The sequence below is a fragment of the Beta vulgaris genome, chromosome 4, assembly GCF_026745355.1.
Source record: "Beta vulgaris subsp. vulgaris cultivar EL10 chromosome 4, EL10.2, whole genome shotgun sequence".
Lineage (NCBI taxonomy): Eukaryota > Viridiplantae > Streptophyta > Magnoliopsida > Caryophyllales > Amaranthaceae > Beta > Beta vulgaris.
This window is the reverse complement of record NC_079205.1, coordinates 54,650,413-54,662,326: the sequence shown is the minus strand read 5'-3', so window position 1 is coordinate 54,662,326 and position 11,914 is coordinate 54,650,413. Positions and strand designations below refer to the sequence as shown.

Here is an 11,914-nt window from a genome sequence, read left to right as displayed (position 1 = left end):
ATATGTGCCATTATCTATGCTATCCACAACAAGAAAATCACCCTTTTTCGACGGTCGAAATCCATCGGTAAAAAAGGGTTTGGCCGTCGGTAACTGGCCGTTGGAATATTTAGTCGTCGGTAATTCAGAATTTACCGACGGATTAACCCTCGGTAACAGTTACCGTTGATTTTTTTTAGTTACCGACGGAGACATACATTGTCCGTCACAAATTACCGATGTTTTAAACCATCGGTAATTGTCTCTTTTTTAAGTCGTATGTTTTTTTTCCATAATATTTGATAGAATAAAAAATGCAACTAAAATCAAGACTTTGTACATCTACAATGTAATAAAAATAAACATTTCATTTTTTAATTTGTAAAATATTACATATGTGCTTCCAAAAAGAATACAATAACTTTGATAAATCTAATAAAAAAATTCTGATATACTTAAAATCAAATACAACTAATACAATTAAAATATGATAAATCTGAAACAAAAAATTAAAAAATTTCTAAATAAAATAACTAAATTTCTAGATCTTCAATCTTGTGGAATCAAATTCTGCAACCAAGAACATCAAAAAAAAAAAAAGACACATATAAGAAATTAAATGAACATAAACTATACAATAACTGAATCAAAATAAATTACACACCAAATGCATACAAAAAATGACGATAATAATTAAATTAAATAAAATAAACTATGATAATAAATCTGAAAAATGGAATAGCATAATAAATTTGACAATTAAACCAAAATTAACCAAAGAAAATCAAATTAAAAACAAATCTGACAAAATTAACCCAAAAAAAATCAAATTAAAAACAAAATTAACCTCACCCACACACGAACCCACCCACGAATCCACCCACCCAAAAACCCAAACCACCCACGAACCCATCCACGTAAAAACCCTGAACAACCATACCCACAACCAGCAACCCTACCCCAACCCCAACCCCGCACAATCGCACAACCCCAACCCAGCCCAACTCCCAAACCGCAATTCTCAACCCACAACCAGCACCCCGCCACCAATATCAGCATTTTTTAACCCCAAATTTACTCAAAAATCCAACCTCACATTTCATGAAATTTGGGGTTAAATTTCAAACAAAAACCCTCTAAATTCCGAATAAAAAACGCAAATTCAAAGAAAAAAGCCTAAAAACAAGAAGGGAAAATCAACAAAAAAGGAAATAATCCCACCTAAAATAACTTACTTGTTAATTTGGGGTTAAATTTCAAACAAGAAGAGAAAATGAAATAGGAAAAAAACAAAAAAGAAAAAAATAAAACCAGAAAAAAAGAAAAACAAAAAAAAGGAGAGAATACTTACTTGTTAATTTGAGATGATGAGAATTGAGGTTTTGAGGTTGAAGAATTGAAGATGAAAAAAAGAAGATAAAATTAATGGGAATAATTCCACCTTTGGGTGGTCTTCTTAAAACAGTCCCATTTTTTAGTTAACTTAATAAAATTCCACCTTTTTGTCTTATCTTCTTAAAATGGTCTCCATTAACTAGTTAACTATTGATAACCTGCTAAACATTAGTAAGTTTTACTTTTTCATCTAACTTGCATTAATAATGTCTTAAATAAATAAAAAAAAGTGCAGACCATCTCTACTAAACATTAACTCCCTTTGTTCATCTTCTCTTCTCTCCATCTCTCTGGAAGCTCTTATAATATGTCTTTTTTTTTCTCTTTCCTCCTCTTCATCAATGGCGGGTACACTATCACCATCTTTGGGCTCTGACCTCACCCACAAATAACTCCTCTTCACGTTCAACTTCAACCGTACTTCATGATCCTCTCCTTCACCCAACACTTACACGGTTCCACCACTTCTATCCTCTTTCCTTCAAACCCCATCCTCTCCACATCACCATCATTCCTCCTCAACAACTTTCTCTCTCCTCCTCCAAACCATGGCACATCATCCCTTCTTACCTCCCCGGGACCCCAACTAATTCTAGCACAACCTGCCATTACAAAATTCAAACAAAATGAGCTGAATAAAAACCAAATCCAATAGCAATTAAAAATCATGTATCGAAACCGAAAGCGCAAAACTACCTTTCGATTCAATTGATAAAGATCCCATCCGAAACCGATCTATCAATGCTGGACGAAAACAACCTCTCAGAAGGATTATCCTTCGAACTCGTGCGGCACAAAACATGCGAAGAAATTCTCGAATTCACATTGCCATGAATCATCTAAAACACTTGTTAATTCAGACTAAATATTTTGATAAGATCTTAATGTGTTAATTTGTTTGTTTAGTTTAATTCGTTACTGTTTTATATTTAATAATCAGAGGGAAGCTATCTCATCTGGGTTACAGAGGTAAATCAGTTTGTATTCACCAGAAAAGCAATCAAATTGATCGAATGACAGATTTAATCTCAAAAACATAAATTAAACACATAACAACAAACAACCAGGTTCAGATAAAACACACACAACATAAATTGAGGAGGAGAGAGGAGATCGAGATGAATGAGTGAGTCTTTCGACACCTTCACAGTCGCAGAATAGTCGACAATTCGGCCTCGCAAGGTGGATTATGGTTAGTGGGGACGGAGCTAGGGTGGGTTTGGTGTTGATTTGTGGAAGGTGGTTTGTTGGTGGTCGAGACAGAGACGGGTGGTGGTGGTGTTGGCGGTTGTGGTGTTCCCTGTAGAGGTATTGTTGGTCGGGGTCGGAAGTTTTTAGATTAATGGTTGGTTGTTAGATTCATTTTATTTAGGTTAATTAAAATTAAAATTGAGTTAACTTGCAATTGTAGGTTACCAACAGGTGAAGGTCCAGTCTAAGAAGATAAGACAAAAAGGTGGGATTTTATTGAGTTAACTCAAGAGTGGGACTGTTTTAAGAAGGTCACCCAAAGGTAGGATTATTCCCATCATCAATTTTTCCAAAAAAGAAAGAGGGTGAGAAGAGAGTGAAGAGAGTGGAGAGAAAATAAGATGTGGAGGCGGGTGAAATAAGAGAGATGGTGAAGGTTTAAGGGAATTGAAGATAAGGGGAAATGAGAGGATAGGAAAAGGACGATGCACAAGAAACTTAACAAAGAATTTACCGACGGATTATCCATCGGTAAAAATACAGAGCCGACGGTAAATTTAATTCTAAAAAACAAAAAGGAAAAAAATGTATTATTGCCGTCGGCTGACCCGACGGTACCGCCACCAAACCATCGGTAATTACCGACGGTTTCCAATATCGGTCGGTAATATATTTTATCCGTCGGTAATTTTCATTTTACCGACAGATATTTTGGACGTCGGTGAAGTCCTTCGGCAAACACACAGATTCTTGTTGTGATCTAATCTTATTTTATTTGAAGGAACTATCTAATCTTATTAATTGATGTTAATTATTCTTTGCCTTATTTATTTATTTCATAAACTAATAATATATAATTTATAAAATTGAGTGACACATCTAATCTTATAAAAAGTGGACTGGGTTCTTTCTAGGGTTTTTCCTTGGAGAGTTTTTTTTTTCTCTCCAGGGATTCTCCTTGAAGAGTTTTTCCCAGCTCCATTGCTAGGTTTTTCTTCTTTTTTGAAGGTTTTTCCTTTATTCTTTAACCTTCTTTCTCTTTCATCTCTTTTTCTTCTTGGCGTCAATTGTGAATCTTTTTAGGAGTTTTTTTTTTTTTTTAAAAAAAAATTGGAGTCTTTTTAGGAGTTTCCACTGGTGTTCGTACCTTTGGTAATCGCTAAAATTCATTTAATTGCTTCCAGCAATAAGTATATCCCATCCTTAAGATGATATTTATTTTAGGTTGTTCAATTTCTTTTTTTGTTCGTCTAACGAAGGAGGAAGATTTAACAATCTATATTCTGTGTAAGAATCTAGAAGATCGCAGAAGTATTTTCACCAAACGACTGTGCATTAGCGGAAGTTAAGTCGAATCAGAGCGAACTCAAAAATTGTATTGATTCAGATGATGTTTTTTATTAAGACTATTTTTAATCGAATTTGCGATGTATCCAGTTCTAAGGTGTTATTTATTTATGTTAAAATTTTTCAATTTTTCAGAAATTAATTGTAAATGTTGTTTGACGATCCTTTATAAATAAAATAGTTTTTTTGGTGTCCAAAAAAAACCCTTACAAAAAGTAGGGGAGGGGATTGGAATTCCCAAGTCCTAACTCACTCGAGAGAAGGAAAGGTCACCACAGAAAAAAAAAAAAAAAAAAAACGAAGGGTTAGAAATAGTTGACAGTTCCCAAAGCCTCAAGAATTAACGTTGAGTTAATTAATTCTCCAAATACATTTTTGGTTGAGAATTTATTTGGCAACGAACACTTGGATTTTGGAATTGAAAGGACCCCAGCTCCTATAAGTATACTACGACTGCAATATTACTTGCACACCCAAAGCCGAAATGAGTGCCATCCCTGCTAAGTACCTTAAAAATATGGGAACTTATCCTAAAATCAATATTCATGGTGTTACTGTGATTGTAAACACCGTTAGTTCTGATACTCTTATCGATGACCACATTTCCGACTTCCATTCGCACATCGTAAGTAATAAGGTCGAAGTTCTAGGGCTTGATATTGTAAGCAAATTATCTACTAATAAAGTAGGACGCTCGCAAAAAATTGGGTCGTTATTAGTTCTTTACGTTAGTAAGCGCTGCCTCATTGTTCACTTGGATAATATTTCGATGCATCCTTTACTAGCGAATCTCCGCAAAATTTTGAAGGATTCCAATATTTGCTGTGTTGGAACAGAATGTCCAATTAGTTGGAACACGGGCTCACTTTCTATTAAAGCAGGCGAATTGGCTGCTATGGTTCTCAAGAAACCAGGTCTGATTGAATCAACTCTGGCTGATTTAGCTCGTGAAATTGGAGTCCGATATGATGGTCCTTCAACTGGAACTAGAACAGATATTACAGTTGATTCGAGGATTCCGACAGTGTTGTCCGAGGAAATGGTTAAGATGGCTATTAGTGATGCTGTTGCTTACTACCAAGTTGGTTGCAAGCTCTTGCAATTGACCACAATCAATGGAAACTACATGTTAAAAATCACTATTCTGGTTATACTAATAATGTTATTCTCTAGAATTTAAGGGTATTAGTATTTCTAGTTTACTATTTTTTGTGGGAAGGTAAGCATTCTGGTTTAGTACTTCTATAAGCAGCTGGTTTTGCCTACTTTCGGATGTTTTTTTTTTGTAGCTAGCTCTTTCATTATGAAGAACGAACAAGTATTAATTAAGTAAAATGGGTTTGTTATATTGTGAATGTTGAATTTGTGAAATGTGAATTTGTATAAATTAGGTAGTGTTAATTTATTTATAATTTTCTATAATGATTTAGTTTCTTTATGATGGTAATTTATTGATTGATTTTCATATAGTTTAATAGTTAGTTCATATGTGTTAATTTGTATTAAATAATGAATATAGGAAATGATGAGTCTTTGCGTTGTAAATTTTTCAATATTGAATATCCTTGCTTTTTCTTTTTTTGTCACCCCTCGATTTTGAAATCCTGGTTCCGCCATTGCTTGTGATAGGGTTTTGATTCTCACCCTTTACAAAAAGGATCCTCGGTATCCCACCTTTTGCAAAGAAATTCTCCCTACCTAAAAAAAACTTCACACAACTGTATGTTATTAGCAATTCATTACCATGGCTTCCTTAGTATGGAAAGAGGAGGTAGTGTAGAACAACCAATTAAAGCTTGGGTGTATCGTGGAAGCTAAGTAAAATTTTTAACTGATAAGTTACACTTCAATGAGTCTGAGGTTGCAATGAGGGAGCATTTTCGAATTGGAGGTTTCCCTTACTTTTTCTTCCCATTTGTAAGGGGTCTTGCTTGTGTAGTTGAACGAAATTGATATATGTCGAATTATGGTTCAATATGACACTATTCGTCACCTACCACACTAATAAAGATGAAGGACATGTATTACTATTACATTTGAGATATCACATATCATCCTATAAGGATGAATAAGATAGCATTGTGCCATCGATGAAAAGGCTATATTACTTAATTCTCGTCATTTATCAAAGGCATCTTAATCACTTATGTTAATTTTAGTGGATTTGGATTTTAATTAAAATTTACATGAGTAATATAAGTAATGACATTAAAATTTGCATTGAGAGGATATTATGCACGTATTTTGTTTTTAAATGTAATTAAGATCCAGAAATGCAAATTACTCTTTAGTATAAACTGAAGATTACACCTCCATTCCATTCCCTTCTTTGATCTTTCTTTTGACGGCCCCTTCTTTGATCTTTAATTCACAGCGTTTTCAGTTTAAACATAATTACATACCAATGCAAATTACTCTTTAATTACCTTCACCATAAAGTGACATTTATACCCATATTTCATTCAAATTCCATTTTCTTTATTTGAAGTATTCAATAAATCGGTTCAAATGTTGACTGATACAACAACTTCAAATAAATTCCCATTTACTCAGCGCAACAATTGAAACATCATTACTAAATGTTCCTTTTTGAATTTTTGTTATGAGAAATGGGATATGAGTACCTTTTTAAGACGGAAGGAGTAAAAAATTAGAGAATAACCGAAAATGCAAAAATTCGAAATAGAGGACAAATATGATTATTTCAAGAGTTATTGGGCACCATCTTTCCAAATGACTTGAGAATGTACAGTTCTACTAGTAATACATAATAATCCCACAATGCAACCTAGGAAATCACTAAAATGTTGATAAGAATGAATTTCCTAGAACCAATTAATCATAATTGTTTACAAGAAAATAAAGTTCCAAGGCCTCGACTATAGTACTATTAATAGTATATACAATCTCCTAGAGTCCTAGGAAATCACTCTCCAAAAACAGTAGAAATACAATAGAAGTATCATTTGTTACAAAATGAAAAGATCACGTAACTCACCACCACCACCACTAACACCACACTACTCCAACATCCCTATTGAATTCCTCTTACAAATGGGCTCTTCCAAGATCAACCTTCACGGAGATCAGATCACTACCCATGTATTAGACAGCGCAGAGGTTGTCGACAAGCACATTGCTGATCTTCGACGTTATCTCGAATGTAACGCTAAGGTTGTTGGCCTAGACATTAAGACCAAACTCAAACCCAATGGTGGAAGTCATATTATAAAGCAACATATATTAGTCTTATGCGTGTTTCGCCGCTGCTTAATTATTCACCTGGACTACATTACTAAGTCTGGCATTGCTCCTCAATCTTTGCATACTTTCCTAAATGATCCCAAAATTTGCTTTGTTGGAGCTACAACTTTGCCCGACATGAAAAATTGGGTACAAAATTTTAGCAATTTAGAAGTTGGAGTAAAAGTGGGAGATTTAGCTGCGGTTGTGTTAAGAAAACCGGCACTCACTTAGTTGAGTTTGGGTGATCTTGCCAAGGAATTTGGGGTTGCATATCAAGGTGAAACTGCCGAAATTGTGGTTAATGAGAATAATAGAACAGTTTTAACGGATGAACAAATCAGGAGTGCTCTTAATGATGCTTATGCTTATTACCAAATTGGTTACAAGCTCTTGACCTCCCTATGACGTTGAATTAGTTCATGCATAACTTTGGTGTATTGTGTGTGTTATTTGTAACTAGTACAAGCTCTTAACAGAACTTAAAAGAGGGGTTGGAATCTAATTATATAAGGTCTCAATATGTTTTTTTTTGATGTGTGTTGATCTCAATCTTAATTTGATAGGTGAACGTTTTAATTAGTTGTTCTGCACCAAAATTACAAAGGGCAGTGCTTAGATTGATACTGTACCCGTGCTCTACCGAGGAAGTCAAATGGTGTTTGTGTGTAAGCAAATAGTGTAGGTGTGCAAATATAATTGTTAGTGTTGGATGCATCTAATAAAGCTTATGTATATACTTCTTCCGTTTTTCTTTACTTGCAACGTTTTTGACATTTACGATTGTCAATATACAACTTTGACCTTTAATATCTCTAATTATATATTTGTGAAATTATAAGTTGCAATGTATCCCTTAAAAAAAGTTGCAATGTTAAAATATATATTAAGATAATCCAAAAACATCTTACATGCATGCATGCTAAAAATATTGTATATTATTCAAAAATTTCCAGCGAAAGTAAATGCATGAATAGTACTTAAGTCAACCATTGCAAGTAAATAAACTATGGAAGTAGTAAACGGTACTACATGCGTTCCTATTTACTCTATCTTCTCGGATTGAAAGTAAATGGGAGACTTGTCAATGATGATTTTATCAGAGGGAGCCTGCCTCCAATTGAGATTTGAGAGCATCTTACTTTTCCATGTTGCAAGTCTCTTGGAGAGTTTTAATAAGATCGGATCCCATAACTGTATTCTCGTAATATTTCCACCAATGGGCAGCCCAAAATAGGTGAAAGGAATTTCACCTGTTCTGCATAATAGCGTGTTCGCTGCCAATTTTTGCCAAGTGTCTGAGGTATTAAGCCCAATCAAGGAGCTCTTGTGAAAATTGATTTGGAGGCCGGAAGCCAACTGAAACACAATGAGTGCTTTTTTTATGTTCTTGAGTGATTCGATATTTGCATCGCAAAAGATCAAAGTATCATCTGCATATTGAAGGTGGGTGATATTGAGTTCACCATTACCAACTCCAATTCCTTTCCAAATGCTCAGGTCTGTAGCTTTCATAATGACTTGATTGAGAGATTCTGCAATAAGAACAAAGAGAAAAGGTGAAAGCGGGTCACCCTGCCTTAAGCCACGCTGGAGCTTGAAAGGAGTACATGGTGCCCCGTTGATCAGAATTGACACAGATGCAGTTGATACGCAGGTCATGATCCACTTGGACCAAGTGTCCGGAAAATTCATCTGCTCAAGAACCCATTCAGTAAAATGCCATGATATGTTGTCATACGCTTTGTGGAAGTCCAGTTTAAGAAGTGCAGCCTCAATGGATTTTTTTTACAGGAATCAATTAATTCACTGGCAATCAGTACACCATCCAGAATATTCCTTCCTTCAATGTATGAGAATTGTAGGGGTCCAATAAGAGAATTCATCACCTTCTGAAGTCTTCTTGCCAGCAGTTTGGCAATAATTTTATATATACACCCAACCATACTGATTGGGCGATAATCATTGAAATTTTTTGGCTTGTCTACTTTTTGGATAAGTGTTATGTACGCTGTGTTGCAGCCTCTAGGAAGATGGGATGTGGCATAGAATTCACGAACAATTTCATAAATGTCTGATTTAACCATTTCCCAGGCATTCTTTATGAATCTGAAATTGAATCCGTCTGGTCCTGGCGCCTTGTCTGCGGCACATGACGATACTGCCTCATCAATCTCCTCATTTGAGAAAGGCAGTATTAGGGAGGATGCTTGATTTCTTGAGAGTTGCTTGAACTTTAGACCTTTGAAAGTAGGTCTATTGTGATTATCCTCCTTGAAAATTTTCTTGAAATAGGATATTGCTTCTCTTTTAATTATTTATGGATCACCAGATTCTTCACCATTCACATCAATGGACTCAATTGAATTCTTTCTTCTTTTTATTCGTTGCTACAGTGTGAAAAAATCTCGTATTCCGGTCTCCTTCTTTGAGCCACGAGATTCGTGAGTTTTGTGCCCAGTATACTTCACGCCTTTTCATCCACAACCATAAATCTGATTGAGCAGTTCTTTTCTCTTCTAGTTCAATCAGGTTAAGATCTCGGTGATTGGAGATTTCGTCTAGTTGTTGAATGGATGCTTCCAAGTTTGAGATCTTTGTATCAATATTGCCAAATTCATCTTGATTCCAAACCTTAAGCCTTTTTCGGACTGCTTTGAGTTTTTCGCTTGTTGGGATACCACTGGATGCTTGCCATGATTCTTTTACTATCTTTAGGCAGTTGGGGCCAGTCAGCCAACAATTTGAAACCTAAAAGGTTTCGGACCCCAATTTTTGTCTGCGTTGTGAACATGTAACGGGCAGTGATCTGATAGACCACGCTTTAAAAGAGTCACCCTTAGACCTGGGAACAGTGACAACCATTCAGGGTTAATAAACAATCTGTCAAGAAGGCTCTTAGAATTGAGTGGCATATCTAACCTTACAAAAAGTGGATTGGGTTCCCTCTAGGATTTCTCCTTGGGAGAGTTTTTTCTCTCTCTAGGGATCCTCCTTGGAAGAAATTTTCCTAGCTCCATCGCTAGGTTTTTCTTCTTTTTTGAAGGTTTTTCTTTTAATTTTTAACCTTGCTTCTTTCTCTTTCATCTCTTTTCTTCTTGGCGTCAATTGTGAATCTTTGTAGGGGTTTCTACGGGTGTTTGTACCGGTGGTAAGCCCCAAAAATTCATTTAATTGCTTCCAATAAGTATATATATCCCATCCTTAAGATGATATTTATTTTAGGGTGTTCAATTTCCTTTTTTGTTCGTTTAACGAAGGAGGAAGATCTAACAATTTCTATTCTCTGCAATAATCTAGAAGACCACATAAGTATTTTCACCCATACGACTATGCATTAACGGAAGTTAAGCTGAATTAGAGCGAACTCAAAGATTGTATTGCTTCATAAGATGTTTTTTTTATTTATTATTAAGGCTATTTTTAATCGAATTTGAGATGTATTTAATTCTATGGTGTTATATATTTGTGTTGGAATTTTTCGATTTTTCAGAAATTAATTGTAAATGCCGTTTGACGATCCTTTATAAATGAAATCGTTTTTAGCTGTCCAAAAAAAAAACCATACAAAAAGTGGGGGAGGGGATTGGAATTCCTAAGTCCTAACTCACTCGAGAGAAGGAAAGGTCACCACAAAAAAAAAAAAAAAAAAAAAAAAACGACGAAGGGTTAGTAATAGTTGACAGTTCCCAAAGCCTCAAGAATTAACGTTGAGTTCATTAATACTCCAAATACATTTTTGGTTGAGAATTTATTTGGCAACGACTACTTGGATTTTGGAATTGAAAGGGCCCCAGCTCCTATAAGTATACTACGACTGCAGTATTACTTGCACACCCAAAGCCGAAATGAGTGCCATCCCTGCTAAGTACCTTAAAAATATGGGAACTTATCCTAAAATCAATATTCATGGTGTTACTGTGATTGTAAACACCGTTAGTTCTGAAACTCTTATCGATGACCACATTTCCGACTTCCATTCCCACATCGTAAGTAATAAGGTCGAAGTTGTAGGGCTTGATATTGTTAGCAAAGTATCTACTAATAAGGTAGCATGTTGTTCGCAAAAAATTGGGTCGTTATTAGTTCTTTACGCTAGTAACCGCTGCCTCATTGTTCACGTGGATAATATTTCGCTGCATCCTTTAGCAGCAAATCTCTGCAAAATTTTGAAGGATTCCAGTATTTGCTTTGTTGGAACAGCATGTCCAATTAATTGGAACACGGGCTCACTTTCTGTTGGAGCAGGCGAATTGGCTGCTATGGTTCTCAAGAAACCAGGTCTCATTAATTCAACTCTGGCTGATTTAGCTCGTGAAATTGGAGTTCAATATGATAGTCGTTCAATTGAAAGTAGAATAGCTATTGCGGTTGATTGGAGGATTCCGACGGTGTTGTCCGAGGAAATGGTTAAGACCGCTATCAGGGATGCTGTTGCTTACTACCAAGTTGGTTGCAAGCTCTTGCAATTGACCACAATCAATGGAAACTCACATGTTAAAAATGAGTATTCTGGTTGATTAATAATGTTATTCTCTAGAATTTATGGGTATTAGTATTTCTAGTTTACTACTCTTTTTTGTGGAAAGGTAAACATTCTGGTTTAGTACTTCTATAAGCAGCTGGTTTTGCCTACTTTCGGATGTTATTCTTTGTAGCTAGCTCTTTCATTCTGAAGACCGTACAAGTAATAATTAAGTAAATTGGGTTTGTTATATTGATGTGTTTGTATCTTTATTTACGTTATTGTTATGTATAC

At 35.2% G+C, this 11,914-nt stretch overlaps 1 long non-coding RNA gene across 1 annotated transcript; it reads right to left on the bottom strand.

Annotated features, from left to right (window-relative positions):
• Positions 1-329: 329 nt before the first annotated feature.
• On the bottom strand, positions 330-3,181 carry LOC130591293 (uncharacterized). Its single transcript, XR_008969108.1, has 2 exons — positions 2,071-3,181; positions 330-1,976 (listed from the first exon to the last, which is right to left on the bottom strand). It is a non-coding gene; the product is annotated as an uncharacterized LOC130591293 (long non-coding RNA).
• Positions 3,182-11,914: the final 8,733 nt, after the last annotated feature.